The sequence below is a fragment of the Scyliorhinus torazame genome, chromosome 4 (assembly GCF_047496885.1).
Source record: "Scyliorhinus torazame isolate Kashiwa2021f chromosome 4, sScyTor2.1, whole genome shotgun sequence".
NCBI classification, from domain to species: domain Eukaryota; kingdom Metazoa; phylum Chordata; class Chondrichthyes; order Carcharhiniformes; family Scyliorhinidae; genus Scyliorhinus; species Scyliorhinus torazame.
The window spans coordinates 226,349,236-226,366,019 of record NC_092710.1 but is presented as its reverse complement, the minus strand read 5'-3'; the positions used below and the strand labels follow the sequence as shown (position 1 = coordinate 226,366,019).

At 46.7% G+C, this 16,784-nt stretch overlaps 1 long non-coding RNA gene across 1 annotated transcript in view; it reads left to right on the top strand.

The window, feature by feature from the left end:
* LOC140411710 (uncharacterized) overlaps positions 1 to 16,233 on the top strand; it is a 50,304-nt gene extending 34,071 nt beyond the window's left edge. Inside the window, exon 2 of the long non-coding RNA XR_011940958.1 lies at positions 13,583 to 16,233. This is a non-coding gene — a long non-coding RNA (uncharacterized lncRNA). The remainder of the gene's footprint in view (positions 1 to 13,582) is intronic.
* The last annotated feature ends 551 nt before the right edge of the window (positions 16,234 to 16,784 follow it).

The following is a 16,784-nucleotide window of genomic DNA, read 5'->3' as shown; positions in this document are numbered from 1 at the left end:
ACGCAGAAAGATGAAATCTCTGAGCGATTCAGGTTCACCAGCCGTTTGCAAAAACATGAAGAATCATTCAACAGCTTTGTCACAGATTTAAAGTCAGTAGCACTAGCCTGCAACTTTTTAATGCTGCATGATTATAAAATTCATCACCAAATTGTTTCGGGCAGAAATGATGAGCATCTCAGAAAAAAAACTACTGAGTGAAAACGATTTAACATTAGAAATCACTATACAAAATTGCCTTGCTCACGAACAAAGTAAAGAACAGTATAATGAGTTTTACTACCATGAAAACAACACAAAGGGCCACCACGAGGTCGAGTCTGTTAAAATGGTGTCTCAGATTCTAAACTGTCCGCACATGCGCACAGCAACAAAAGACGCAAACCAGCAAAATTCCGTTCTGCGCATGCGCAGGAAACCGAAGCCGCGCATGCACAGTTGAGAAAAGACGCATTGTGCGAAGATCATTCTGCTCATGCGCAAGTGCGCATGCGCAGTTGAAGAAAAAGCGCCCGATGCCCGATGATCGATTTGCGCATGTGCAATCGATTAGTACGCATGACGTCACGAGCCATCATGATGTCAGAAGACTCAGACCACGCCCATTTCTAGGGGAAATTCCTGAAAATCACAAAAAAGACTCTTAAAGGACCAATACCCAAAAATGTAACCTCAAAAGACACCACATTGCCTGAACTTCAACCAGCAGTTGAAAATAACATCCGCAGCACCCTGGAACACGCAGTTTGCAGCATCCAAAGTGAAGAGCACATTAACAAATCCAAAACTAAAAAAGATGATTTGTTAATTAAAAGTGAAGAGCACAATAACAAATCCGAAACCAAAGAAGATGATTTGTTTATTGAAGAATACTACTCAGACATGGCAGAGTTATTCGGATATGATGCTATCATAGTATCAGCAACATGGTTGCAAAGCTCAATACAACGCTACTCATGATGAATCCAATACCATGATGCAATGGCAGGTCGTTGATACATTGGCTGACAACAACCTGTCAAATAGCCAAGATAAAAACAATGCAACACGGAGCGTACCGACCGACTCCGTTGAGAGAGCACAGGTCGACTCCACAGAGAGAACACTGCACGACTCCACACAGAGAGCGAAGAAAGACTCCACAGAGAGACCAACACAAGCCTCCACAGAGAGCTCGTTGACAAACTCCAAAATGGAAGCAGTTAAAGACTCCAGAGTGACAACCATGCATGAAGAAGACTATGAAGCTCTATCCACCTTATTTCAACAACCAGAAGTAAATCTACCCAGCTCATTTAAGCAACAACAAGAAGACTATGATGGTCTATCCACCTTATTTGAGCAACAAGAAGCAGACTATGAAAGTCTACCCAGCTCATTTGAACAACAAAAAGAAGACAACGAATGTCTTACCATTGTATGTATGAATAGTGGTACAGTGATCATAATCAGCATACACGGTGTGCAAGATCACAGTGAGACTGAGACATCTTAGTTCGTCTGTACAGAAGCACTCAACAATCAAAGTAAAACTACTCTTGAGTCCAGTGAGACGGCATCAATTAAAACCTCATCTACTCTTGACAGCCTACAAGAAACTGAAATCTTGATAACGTTGACTCCAGAAGAGGAGCACCAAGGAATCAAAGAGGAATTAAATCAACCTCAAATGACTGATGCCACCAGGATCAATGCAGCAGCAGATCATCTCACAAACCTTAAGTCGAAACGCTCAATGAACCATCAGATACCACAAACGACACTGATACCAATAACTTTGAGAATTACTCAAATTATCCACGAAGAACAGTCATTGAGCACAACAAGAACAACAAAAACGACAACAAGAAACGCAACAAAAACAACAACAAGAAGCACAACAAAAACAAGAACAACAATGAAAACAACACCAAGAAGCACAACAAAAACAACAACAAAAACAACAACAGAAACAACAAGCACAACAAAAACAACAACAAGAACAACAACGAACACAACGACAGAAACATCAAAAACAACAACAATGAAACAATGACCTGTACAACATGGTACAACTCTGCACAAGAAGGACAATGCAACAGCACAGTCCAAAACAATGGCAAGAATACAGACATAACATGGCATGACAACAAATCTCACGAATTCATATTTCATAGAATTTACAGAGCAGAAGGAGGCCATTCAGCCCATCGAGTCTGCACCGGCTCTTGGAAAGAGCACCCTACCCAAGGTCAACACCGCCACCCTATCCCCATAATCCAGCAACCCCACCCAACACTAAGGGCAATTTTGGACACTAAGGGCAATTTATCATGGCCAATTCACCTTAGCCGCACATGTTTGGACTGTGGGAGGAAACCGGAGCACCCGGAGGAAACCCACGCACACACGGGGAGGATGTGCAGACTCCGCACAGACAGTGACCCAAGCCGGAATCGAACCTGGGACCCTGGAGCTGTGAAGCAATTGTGCTATCCACAAGGCTACCGTGCTGCCCTGCTCCAAAATAAATTATTTTGCTCCAAAATAAATAAGCAAACCAGTTTTCAAGGCAGATGTCACACAGAATCAATACCGCAAGCACAGGAAAATGTCCAGGTCAGACATCAAAAGTGATCTGACCATTCAAACACCTCATGATGACCTGTTGGTTACTTAAACACAATAACACTGATGATGTTCACAAAGACATTAAAATATCAACATCACCACTTCAACAACAGAAGAAGAAAGAAACTCAACCGGCTAAATTTATAAAGTTTAGACTCGTAAATCTTTTTATAAAGATTGGACTCATAATATTAATTGGCTTTGTATAATTATCAATATCATCACAACCTGTACAGATATAGATATCATCATTTATCTACCTGTTTTGTACAATTTTCTTTAACACCGTACAGAAAATATGTAAAATGAAAAAAGGGGGAATGTCGTGATCTGCATATCTGCATGTACACAAGGGGTTAATGTAAATACACTACAACTAAGTAATCACTAGAGGGAGCACTTATGATGTATAAATAGACAGACAAAAGTCAGGATCACTCTCTTCACAGGAACAGTAGCTAGAGACAAGACACAGATAGACAGTTCAGCACAGGTGTACTTCTTAATCAATCATGTTCATCTAGTTTAAGCTCTGGAGAGAGAACAAATCCTTACTCAATAAAGCATTTACTTCAACTGGAAGACTACAAGCATTATTCGGACATAAGAAATAACATAATTGTGAGAGCACTTCATGTTCCTAAACTCAGAAGGGCAACCTGGCAGTAAACCTTAATGCCTGAACTTTAGGAGCATCAGCACCACAGAGGCAGCGGCCAACAATCAAAAAGTAAAGAGCAGGACTTCACCATTGATGATTTTCCCGAGGCCAAAGAGTTAGTGTGTGGAGCGGAGGGCATCTGAGCATGGCCTTCCTCATGTCCCCGGCAGAAGCCTGGGGTCTCGGATCGAGGGGTGCCTGGTGTATCTGGGGTTTGTGTGCAGAGCAAGGTTTGCCATCACAACTCGCTCGCTGGATGGCACTCTGAGAGAAGGCAAGACTGTCATGATAAGAGTTGGGGTGGCTTGGGCGATTGGAGGGTCCCAGGGTGGAAGCCCTGACTGATTTTTGGTCTCTCTCCTCCTCCAATTTCTTTCAGATAAAACTATGTTTGCTGATGTTGATGCCATAAAGGCTTCCCTCGCAGTGCTTGTGGCAGCTGAGGTGGGCGATCGCTGTAGAAGGCAGAAAGGACAATGCAGTGTGCAGGGGGCAGCCGCATACCCTGAAGTCATAGCCTCACATCAGGCAGAGGCGGGACCCAGAAGGTGAGGCACGCAACAGCTCAACGTATACAGGCATCGTTGGTCAGTCCGTGATACTATATTCTGCAGAAGATTGTGTCTCAGCAGAGAGGCAGTGCAGCACTGTGCCACTTCCTTGGGGACATGGCACCCTGTGGAGGAGGAGGTCACCCGCTGCCGAGGGCTGTGAAGATCACCGCAGCCCTCAACTTCCATGCTATCTGGTCATTCCGGGGCTCGAGGTGGGACCTGTGTGTCTTATCCCAATCTTCCACCCATATGTGCATCCATGAGGTGTATGCCAGGGCATCAGATGATATCAATTTCGACCGAGAACGTGCTCACCAAGATGGGAAGCATGGTAGCACAATGGTTAGCACTGTTGCTTCACAGCTCCAGGGTCCCAGGTTTGATTCCGGCTTGGGTCACTGTCTGTGCAGAGTCAGCACGTTTCCCCCGTATCTGTGTGGGTTTCCTCCGGGTGCTCAGGCTTCCTCCCACAGTCCAAAAATGTGCAGGTGGATTGACCATGCTAAATTGTCCCGAGTGTCCAAAAAGGTTAGGTGGGGTTACTGGGTTAAGGGGATAGGGTGGAGGTGTGGGTGATAGCTGTGATGCCTCACCAGTACTCTCTTCAGAACTCTCCTCTGAGGTGCTCTCTTGGGTGGTGAGGTAGGAGGGAGTTATGACATTGAATGGCCCTGCCTCATCGGATGGTGATTCTGCGAGACAATGTTCATGCGGTCAGTGAGAGCAAAGGACCATTTTGTCTGACATGAACAATTCACTTTAGACAGGTCATCTGGGTGAAGGGGAAATGGTTCCTCAGCTCTCTGGCACAGGCCAACCTCACTGATGGTGAGTTCTCTCTCCTCAGGCAACCCTGCAATTTTCAGGGGCCTGTTCCTCATAGGGTATTCCTTGGGATTCCTCCTCCCTTCTTGGTCCCTCCCATTTTATTTTGGGTATTATCTCCTGCTGGGACAAAGAGAGGGCAGTGTGAGACGGACGCTTGATGGGTCAGGGGCGTCTATAGCAGGTGGCATGTGTGGGCACTGCACCTAGACATGGACGGGTTGTGCTGTTGGGTGCCAGGGGGTTCTGAGAACAAGCTTGAAGATCACGGGTGAAATTCTCCGGAAACGGCGCGATGTCCGCCGACTGGTGCCCAAAACGGCGCAAATCAGACGGGCATCGCGCTGCCCCAAAGGTGCGGAATGCTCCGCATCTTTGGGGGCCGAGCCCCAACCTTGAGGGGCTAGGTCGGCGCCGGACTAATTTCCGCCCCGCCAGCTGGCGGAAAAGGCCTTTGCTGCCCCGCCAGCTGGTGCGGAAATGACATCTCTGGGCGGCGCATGCGCGGGATCGTCAGTGGCCGCTGACAGCTTCCCACGCATGCGCAGTGGAGGGTGTCTCTTCTGCCTCCGCCATGGTGGAGACCGTGGCGGAGGCGGAAGGGAAAGAGTGCCCCCATGGCACAGGCCCGCCCGCGGATCAGTGGGCCCCGATTGCAGGCCAGGCCACCATGGGGGCACCCCCCCCGGGGCCAGATTGCCCCGCGCCCCCCCCAGGACCCCGGAGCCCCCCCACGCCACCTTGTCCCGCTGGTAAGGTAGGTGGTTTAATTTACGCCGGCGGGACAGGCATTTTAGCGGTGGGACTACGGCCCATTCAGGCCTGAGAATCGAGCGGGGGGGCCCGCCAACCGGCGCGGCGCGATTCCCGCGTCCGCCGAATCTCTGGTGCCGGTGACTTCGGCAACCGGCGGGGGCGGGATTCACGCCAGCTCCCGGCGATTCTCCTACCCGGCGGGGGGTCGGAGAATTTCGCCCCAGATGTGGGCAGGGTGCTCGGTGTCAGTCAATGGATTGGAGATGGTGCGAGTTTGGGAATTTGAGGGGCGGCAGTTGGAAATGATGCCAGGAGAGAGGTAACTTACCCTTACAACTCATTGGAGGTCGTTGCTCTTCTTCTGACATTAGACGGTGGTCCACTTTGTCATTCTGCCTGCACAGAGAGCCACAACCACTGTCTCCCAGGCGGCATTGCTCAGCCTGCTGCTGGTCCTCCGATCCCTTCAAGGGACCAGGGTCCCCAATTCTCATCCACACCATCGAGAAGCCTTGTGAGGTCGCCATCCCCAAAGTGAGGAGCAGGTCTGTGCACTGCTATACTTGTGTGTTGACTGGGAGTGAGTGGTGAAGGAGCGTTTAAAAACAGTTCTCCCTCAGCAAGCAGCTGAGGTTCGAGTCAGGCGAATCAGACGGCAAAGGAGCAGGCAATGTCAAAAATGTCATGGAGGCTCATTTTTGGCACTAATTGCCATTGAATGTGGGTTGTGATCTCGCCAACGCGGCCATCGCGAAACTCCCACCAACAGGCCCAAAACCGGATTTTAACTTTGGGCTGCTCAATTGCATCTCATATGTTTAAATAAACTTTTCACCCTTCCTATGGTAGACTACTCATTGTTCAGATATGTCCAATTTGTAAATGATTCCATCATCTGTGGATGCTCTCATGACTGAAAAATCGGATACAGGACCAGCATGGACGTCCAGAAGAACTGGCAGTTCATGTTGTTGTTGTTGATGGCTGGGGATATTCTGCAGCTACACCACGTCTGGCTTTCCTCTGGGCATGTTGCAAATTTGGCATGGATGGTCTTCAAAATGCGTTGTACTAATTTTCAGTACTTGCCTTCAAATGGGCTAGTTGGCTATAATCTTTTTACAGGAGACGTAGTCCAAGCCGAGGTTTGTAAGGCTTGTAAAGAATCTCTTTTAAATCCTTGTCTGATCTTGGTCTCCTTTTACTGGCTGTCCTGCTGGCTCATTTTAAAACTTTGAACTGAACCCCCCCCCCCACTGCAAGCTGCTATTTGAACTGGCACAGGCACAGTCCTCAATCCTGTGCGCTCTGCGGCATAGCTCGCGATGTAATTTTGCTCCCCTCTTCTGAAACTCCTGGAAAGTTCCTGTTTTTGCTTGGGATTGGTCGTGCCTTTCATAAGATTCTAGAGCAGAAGGCACATTCCATTTTTGCTTTCAGTTTTGTTCTGAAAAGGAGCTGGGCAGAAGCCAATTAAATATCTCTCCCAGAAAGGCCGAAACATCTTCTCTCTTTGATATCTCAGCTAGAGTGAGCATATCTGGAGACTCTTATCAGTCCTGTGCAGGTTTAACTCCTGGTTTAAATGCTGCAAGCATTCTCTATCCATCCAGGCCTGTGCAAGTTTGTATCTCTCCTGAGAATCCAAAAGGGTCCCAAAGTCCAGGCTCTTATTTCTCGCTCTATACCACAGTCGGAAACCCTGCACAAAGACCAGACAAGCAGCTGAATGGCAGAGTGAATAGTGAACTTGCTGTAAACTCTCAGGTAGAGAATTCTAGTTCTATCTCAGTGACAGTCAATCTGGTGGATGCGTGTACAAGTGAAGGTGACTCTCCAGAGGAATTCCTGCAGCCCACAAGATCTAATTGATGGCAGATGCTAAAAGATCCAAACTAACCGATGATTTCATGATTGCCAACTACAAAGGCTACCACCTCTGCAGCAAAGATTCAACTCAGCTCTTTTAATCACGGTAGCACAGTGGGTACCACTGTTGCTTCACAGCTCCAGGGTCCCAGGTTTGATTCCCGGCTTGGGTCAAAGTCTATGTGGAATCTGCATGTTCTCCCTGTGTCTGCGTGGGTTTCCTCCGGGTGCTCAGGTTTCCTCCCACGAGTCCTGAAAGACGTGCTGTTAGGTGAATTGGACATTCTGAATTCTCCCTCTGTGTTCCCGAACAGGTGCCGGAATGTGGCGGCTTGGGCTTTTCACAGGAACTTCATTGCAGTGTTAATGTAAGCCTATTTGTGACAATGAAGATTATTATTTTTCAAAGAAATCCCTGTTATTTTTGAACCTTTCCTTCCCGCTCACCGTGTGTCTGTATTGTATGTGTGTGGGTGGAGAGAGGGATGGGGTTTGGGGAATAATTAGATTAGTAAACCATTGTTCTATTATTTATTTTACATGTTTACCTCTTCTCTTATTATTGAGGGTCAAAGATCTCTAAAAACATACAAATTATTGATTCATTTGCTTGTGTTGGGACCTGTGGGGATGGAATTGTCCTCACACTAGCCCAGGGTGTCGTAACGGATTCTTTCCCTTACACCCCTTACAAACATGAATGTTGGTTTTCCTAACCAGAATTTAGGCAAAAGTAAGGAGGTGGGGGATGTTTGTCGGGGGTGGTGGGAGGGGTGGGAGAGGTGTCATTCTGCTAATTTATTGGAATATATTACTTGCTGCAATGTGATGGAGATTGTTCCTTTGAGAAGGAATTTCTTCCCTCGGGGCTTTAGTCCAGAGAGCAGAGGAGACTGGGTCATTTGAATATGCTCAAGACAGGACTAGAACATTTTTGATCTACAGAGTAGTCAGAAATTACAGGGGCAGACAGGAAAATGTTGTTAAATATATAATCAGATCAGCCATGATCTTATTTATTGGCACAACAGGCTCAAATGGCATACTCCAGCTCTTATTCCTTATGTTCTTGTATTCATCAGAATGTGTTTGAGGCTGTAAGACAAATGACAAACAGGTGATGTGTAGAGACATACTCGCAGAGGCTTCGTTAGTAGACCAAAATAAATATAGCCAAACGGCCACTATCCCAAGAAAGACACCCGACCTGAGTCCGTCCAGACCAGCAAAAACCCTCCTGACCCCACCTCCCATGAAAGATACCCTCGGTATCCTGGAGGCATTTGTAAGGAGGGCACTCACACTCTTGCCACCCCTCGGATAGCAAGTTGCCAAGTCCCCGTTTCTCAGGATTTGCACCAATCCACTAGGAGGGATGGAGCATCCGAGGAGACAGGTAAATTGGGCGCCCTGCCCATAAATTAGACTCAAAAACAGCTCTAATGTATTTTTTGTATGTTTCCGCTGGGTCTGCGTGGGAACCTCATTGGAGGCATTGGAAAGCTCGACGGGGCCAATGGGTTGGGGCCAAAATGGACATTGAAAAAATCTTCCTCAAATATTCATTATTTTCTCATTCAGTTGTGGCATTGTAATGTGTTCATGTTTTCCCAACAAGAAGCCGAGCCATTGCAGTCACTTCATGGAGACTGTTTTCTCTAATAATGTGGCTCTTGCTGCAATGGCAGCCGATTCCCTCACACTGAATGTGCCTCCATGGTGTCACTGAGACACATACTTCTGGCCCCTCAGCAGCAAACACACTACAAGAAGATGTGCAGAAGATTTTCAAGCTATTTGTCTGCATGGGCACACAGACACACACACATGGGCAACATGTTGGAGGTGGTCAATAGCATAGTGGTTAGCACCATAGCTGTGTCTGTGTGGGTTTCCTCCGGCCGCTCCGGTTTCCTCCCACAAGTCCCGAAAGACGTGTTATTAGGTTATTTGGACATTCTGAATTTCCCCTCTGTGTACCCGAAGAGGCGCCGGAATGTGGCGACCAGCGGATTTTGACAGTAACTTTTTTGAAGTGTTAATGTAAGCCTGCTTATGACAACAATAAAGATTGATAAACACACACACACACACACACACACAGGGGTTCCATGTCTAGGTTTGTGCTCACTCACCAAGGGCTCTGACATACTTTGAGTTCTCTGATGGTTTCCTTCTGTTTCTCTGCTGCAGTATGGTCTCCCAGAGGGGTTTATGGTCTCCTTGATGTCATCCACCAGACCACTGTTTTGCTTTGGGGCAGAACCCATGGAGTCCATGTCCAGGTGGTGGCAGTGCAGATGGACTGCACCTGGGCGAACTCTTGAGCTGCACCTTTTACCAGGAGAGTTCGAGGAATCCCCCAAACGTTTTACGTCACATGGCTTTCGAAGTGGAGCCACCGCTGGGAAGAGATTGGTGGTGGTGGGTTGTTGGGGGGGGGGGGGGGGGGGCCTCGAGGCTTACAGGAAATCTGTCAAATACTGCTTCCTCTGGAGGACTGAATTGACATGTTAGGCAGGATTTTCTCTGTAGGCTTCTGAATGCTGACGTCGGGAAACTTGGAGTTAGTGGCTGATGGATTCAGAACGCCATGGCCATTAGCTCCACAACCCTTCTGACACCACCCGCGACCCATCCACTGGTTGCCACCCGCAATTTGAAATCCCCTGTTTTGGATGGTGGACAGGTTTTGGGGAGTCAGGAAGTGAGTTACTCATAGAATTCCCAACTGTTGACTTAGTCTAGTAGCCACAGTATTTATATTGCTGATCCAGTTAAATTTCTGATCAACAGTAAACCCCAGATGTTGATAGTGGATGTTTCAGGAGTGCTCAAGCTGTTGATTTTCAAGGGAGATGGTTAGATTCCCTCTTGTTGGAGGTGGTCATTTTCTGGCACTTGTTTAGTGTGAATGTTACTTGCCACACATCATCTCAGTGTTGTTCAGATTTTGTGGTATATGTGGACAAGGACAACTTCAATATTTAAGGAGTTGCGAATGGTGCTGAACATTGTGCAGTCATCAGTGAACATCCCCACTTCTGATCTTATAATAGAAGGTGGGTCATTGATGAAGCAGCTGAAGATGGCTAGACCTAGGACACTACCTTGAGGAACTCCTGCAGTGAAGTCCAGGGACTGAGATGTTTGGCCTCCAACAACCACAGCCATCTTCCTTTGTGCCAGGTATGACATTAGGTCCACAGGGTGGTTAACCTCAAAGGAAAAAAATGGTATATCAATAGCATAATAACTGGAGAAAGGGACAATGTAGAGGCAGCTACAGTCACAGCCACACCCACCTGCAGAAAACAGTCTTGCCTGAAAACAACTATTGATTAAAATCCAAAACTCGAACTGAGAAGATTATGGCTTCCCATAAACTGAAGATGGTTTCCCAAATGTGGGCAAATAACCTGCGCATGGTAATTATCTGCTGCATTTAGTCCATAGAGTTATGTAGTGTTAGTGTTGTTTGTGAATAAGGAACATCTCAGTGTTCAGGAAACGTAAGTAGTTGGGAACAAAAGGGTAACTTCATGTAATCTGTGTGTATAGCCATCAGTGTGATTAAGTGTACTTTTGTAGTGTATTATAATCTTTTGTCTTGTCTGTTTTTCTTTTAAGTTAATAAATATTCTTAATTAACTGATCACAATATATGTGGACTATTCTTCCTCAGTTTGTGTATCTTTTTGGACAGTATAACAAATTGAAAATATGCACCACTAAGAACCGGTGTTCCACGATATCTTCGCATTTAACATCAGCGGGGTTCTTTACAAGAGGAACAAACCTACTTTATAACCTAGAATATATAATGTTAATAAACCAGTTCAATCAAGTACCAGAGTAAGACTACAGTCTCTCTAGATAGGGTATGTCAAGCATACCTCCCTTTTGAGTTCAACTCTTTTGTCCATGGTTGGACAAAGGCTGTAATGAGGTCTGGAGCTCAGTGGCCCTGGATGAACTGAATCTGAATCAACGTTATGTGGTTTTCCAATTTCCATTTTGATTCATTAAATTCATTCTAACGTTATTGTGTGAGAGTAATGCAGTGAATTACACCTGTCAAAATAAGCAATTTTATCTATGAGGCATGTTCTGTTTTTTCCACTAGACTACTAACAATAAAGAAACATTGTTGGTAATTGACGAGAATTTTATTCGCTAACAATGTATTCTTCTTGCATTTTTAACTTCAGATGTGGACCTTCTAACGTTTGATGATATTTCCATGGAACTAATTCTGAGGATTAGTGCACTGCAGGATTGTGGCTTATCCAAAACGTCCTTATGTGCTAGGTGCGGAATTTGCTTTGCATTTCTGTGTCAGCTCCATTGAATGTTACAATAGCTAGTCACTGGTGGTACAGTACATTATTATTGTCAACTGTGTTATCTTGATTCAAATCTACGCTGATAGATTGAACTGGATTCTCCGTCGGTGGGATCCTCCGCTTTGCCGGCAGCCACTCACGCCCGTGGATTTCCTGACGGCGTGGGGTGCTCACAATGGGAAACCCCATTGGCCAGCTGGTGGGGCGGAGGATCCCGCTGCTGGCGGGGCGCACCGTACCAGAAAATGGGTGCGGCGAACGGAGAATCCCGCCCAGGAAGTCTCATTTTTCTGTTGGCCGTAGGTATTCCTTGTTAAATGACACAATCCAATTTCTAATGAGAGTAATTCATCAGCATGAAACAACACAAATTTTAAAACATAAATTCAACATCTTTTTTTAATGAATAAAGTTATTCATTAAAAAATGTTTTTTTGAGTTCCAATTTTTAAAACCCTAATCGTGTTTGGATGTAAACATTGTCACATATCTGAGGTAAATGTTACAAAATGATAAGAAATTTACAAGACCCTTATCACACTGTAAACTGCATACTTACAGTTCCTGTTAAAAAAAAAAAGACCTAGACTAATAACTTAAGGATTAAAGTGGCAGTACTTGCTGAGTTAACAGGTACCATCACTCATAGCACTCCTCAGTTACATAACCTTTATGCAGATTATGCTCATTTTTGGAAGTATGTTCTGGTATGCTTGTAATCACTGAAACTGAGGTGGAGAACCATCTTTAATGATAAATGTGTTACATTTTTTTAGATCTGTGAAAGAAACTCTTTCATTTGTGAGGGAGACACAGTGCAGTCCTTGTACTTTCCCTACTGTTGGCGGAGCTCCCAGCTTCAACTCCTGATAACTCAAATTGAAACTGACTTTACTCTATCAGCAGAGAAATCGTTCCACTCCAGAAAGTTAACAAATGAGGCCACACAGGATTTGTAATAAGTTTTACATTTCCTTATCAGAAGAGAAGTGAAATAAAATTGCACTCCATTGAAAACTGCAATACATTGTGTCATAATCAACATATATTGCAATGTTTTGACATATTGGAGAGTCTCAATGTGTTAGGCACGTAAACGGTTGGACTTGGCAAGTTTTTTAATTAATTCTTCAGGATATTGGTGTTGCTGTCAATGCTGGCATATATTGTCCATCTCCAAGGTTCTGGGACCTGACATCATCCTTGCTTTAATACTGAAGAAATGTGCTCTTGAACTAGCTGCATCCCTAGCCAAGCTGTTCCACTGCAGCTCAACATCGAATAACATTGTCGAATGACAATGATCAATGTCATATTTCAATCCAGGAATGTCCACCCACAAAAAGCCCATGCCTGCCAAATCACAACTCCTGGTCATCAGAAAAGTGATGGAAGGTGTCATTGGCAGTGCTATCAAGCTGCACTTAAACAGCAATAACCTGTTCTCTGATGTTTTGTTTTGGTTCGGTAAGGGCCAAGCAAAACTGAAGTCACTGGGATTCAGAGGAAATTCTCCACAGGTTGGATTCATACTGGACATGAAGGGAGATCGTTCTGGTTGTTGGACGCCAGCTCTTGAGATACTGAAGCAGATGTACATGTATGTAGCAAAACCTGAACAGCATTCAGGCTTGGACTGATAAGTGGCAGTTAACGTTTGCATCACACCCATGCCAGGCAACAACCACTTCCAACAAGACAGAATCCAACTGTCTCTCCTTCACATTCAATGGCATTATCATTGCCGAATCCCCCACTATCAACATCCAAGGGTTTGTCATTGACTAGAAACTTAACTGGACCAGCCATATAAATACTGTGGCTACAAGAGCAAATCTGAGGCTGGAAATGTTGTGGTAAATAACTCACCTCCTGCCTCCCCAAAGCCTGTCCACTATCTACAAGACAAGGGACCACTCTTTTCCAAGATGTCACCATGTGTCTTGTCTTTTGTCTTGCAGGCTCACCATCAGATCAGGCCGGGCAGTCCGGGTATCTCGCCCTCACCTTCAGCCTCAACCCAATAAACAACAACACCTCCTCCACAATAGTACTCAATACCGGAGCCCCGCAAGGCTGCCCCCTACTCTACTCCCTGTACACACACGACTGCGTGGCAAAATTTGATTCCAACTCCATCTACAAGTTTGCTGACGATACGACCATAGTGGGCCGGATCTCGAATAACGACGAGTCAGAATACAGGAGGGAGAATGAGAACCTGGTGGAGTGGTGCAGTGACAACAATCTCTCCCTCAATGCCAGCAAAACCAAAGAGCTGGTCATTGACTTCAGAAAGCAAAGTACTGTACACACCCCTGTCAGCATCAACGGGGCCGAGGTGGAGATGGTTAGCAAATTCCTACGGGTACACATCTCCAAAAATGAGTCCTGTTCCACCCACGTCGATGCTGCCACCAAGAAAGCACAACAGCGCCTATACTTCCTCAGGAAACTAAGGAAATTCGGCATGTCCTCATTAACCCTTTCCAACGTTTACAGATGCACCATAGAAAGCATCCTATCTGGCTGCATCACAGCCTGGTATGGCAACTGCTCGGCCCAAGATCGCAAGAAACTTCAGAGAGTCATGAACACCGCCCAGTCCATCACACGAACCTGCCTCCCATCCATGGACTCCATCTACACCTCCCGCTGCCTGGGGAAAGCGGGCAGCATAATCAAAGACTCCTTCCATCCGGCTTACTCACTCTTCCAACTTCTTCCATTGGGCAGGAGATACAGAAGTCTGAGAACACGCACGAACAGACTCAAAAACAGCTTCTTCCCCACTGTCACCAGACTCCTAAATGACCCTCTTATGGACTGACCTCATTAACACTACACCCCTGTATGCTTCACCCGATGCCGGTGTTATGTTGTTACATTGTGTACCTTCTGTTGCCCTATTTTCTTTTATTTCCTTTTCTTTTCATGTACTTAATGATCTGTTGAGCTGCTCGCAGAAAAATATTTTTTACTGTACCTTGGTACACGTGACAATAAACAAAATCCAATCCAACCATAGCACACCTGGGAGGACCAGTCCAGTGACGACACAGACATCCTGGCACTGCATCCTCTACCATTTCAAAGACTATCATCTCGATAGGGCATTTTAGTGAAGAGGCTCCTGGGTCATCTTCTGGTGCGCACACCACACATGCTGCAGCACATCAGGTGGGGGTAGGGATTCCCGAGGGAGAATACAATAGCGGGCTGCCCAATCCCAGGAAAAAGCTGTAATCCGGCACTTCTGGAAAGTATGATCCCATCACTGGTGGAGATGCAGATGCAAAGCCAGGATCAACAGGACGGGGTGTCAGCAACTTTCCAGCCTCAGGTACAGTTGGAGGAGTCTAATCATCTTCAGGTGCAGGAGATCATGCCGACAATATGTGCTACTCAGGCCAACACTGAAGGTGGAAACCTTGGGTCAAAAGGTCACAGCTTTGTGTCAAGACATTCAAGGCTTGGTGCACACTGTGCAATCGATGACTAAGGCTCAGGACAAGGAGCCCAGTCACAGCCGGACATGTACCGGGCCCACATGGACATTGTTGCAGCACTCCAGAGCTTGGCCAAGTCACAAATGGTCATGGCTGAGGGAATAGAGAGCATTGGCTGAGTGGTGACTGACCTGGGCCAGTAGCAGAGGGGCATGACCGAGGCAGTGAGGGACTTGTCTTGCTTGCTGAGGGACATGTCCCAGTCCCTGTGCTCCGTGGGTGAGGGCATTGAGACCTTGGTTGAGATGACAACAGGCCTCCAGGACTGGCAGTGCCAGGTGACAGTGGAGCCTGCAGAACTCGCTTTGACCTCACCTCCATCCCATTGAGCACCCCTAGGGAGGAGGAAGTGAAGGGGCCCGTGCCGGTGCCTCCCACAGGGGAGGTGCTGGAACACTTCACCGCTTCTGAATTCCCCACACCTGACACTGGTGCATCTGATGGGAGCAGGCAGAACAGGGTGTCATCTCATCAACTGTGACACCTGAAATTCGGTTGGGCAAATCCAGGTCCAGGCTCGCCAGAGGAAGTACAACAGTGCCTATACTTCCTCAGGAAACTAAGGAAATTTGGCATGTCCACATTAACCCTTACCAACTTTTACAGATGCACCATAGAAAGCATCCTATCGGGCTGCATCACAGCCTGGTATAGCAACTGCTCGGCCCAGGACCGCAAGAAACTTCAGAGAGTCGTGAACACCGCCCAGTCCATCACACGAACCTGCCTCCCATCCATTGACTCCATCTACACCTCCAGTTGCGTGGGAAATGCGGGCAGCATAATCAAAGACCCCTCCCACCCGGCTTACTCACTCTTCCAACTTCTTCCACCGGGCAGGAGATACAGAAGTCTGAGAACACGCACGAACAGACTCAAAAACAGCTTCTTCCCCACTGTCACCAGACTCCTAACTGACCCTCATATGGACTGACCTCATTACACTACACCCCGTATGCTTCATCCGATGCCAGTGCTTATGTAGTTACATTGAATATGTTGTGTTGCCCTATTATGTATTTTCTTTTATTCCTTTTCATTTTTTAAAAATCTTTTTATTGGCATTTCTCATATTTATAAAACAGTTGTATATATACACATAACATTTTTCTCGCCTGCACTAATTCCTTTATTACACAGAGGTTTAGTTTGTCCTTCGTTTAACAGACCGTACGTGCCTTTCATTGCCCTCTGGATCGGTCTATGGTTCCTCCCCCTTCCCCAAACTGATCAACAAACTGCCCCCAAGTATCCAGGAAGCCTTCCTCTGACCCTCGGGTGGCGTACTTAATCTTCTCCAGGTGGAGAAATTCCGAAAGGTCAGCGAGCCAGTCTGCAGCTGTGGGTGGTGCTGCCGATTGCCAGCCGAGCAGGATTCTCCGGCGTGCGATTAGGGAAGCGAAAGCAAGGGCGTTGGCCCCTTCCCCATGTGTAACTCTGGCTGCTCCGATACCCCGAAGATTGCCACTATTGGGCATGGCTTCACCCTCTCCCCACAACCTTGGACATTGCCTCGGAGAAGGCTGTCCAGAACCCAGCAAGCTTGGGGCAAGCCCAAAACATGTGGGTGTGGTTGGCCGGGCCCCTCTGGCAGCGCTCACATTTGTCCTCCACCTCCGGGAAGAACCTGCTCATTCGGGTTCTGGACAGGTGC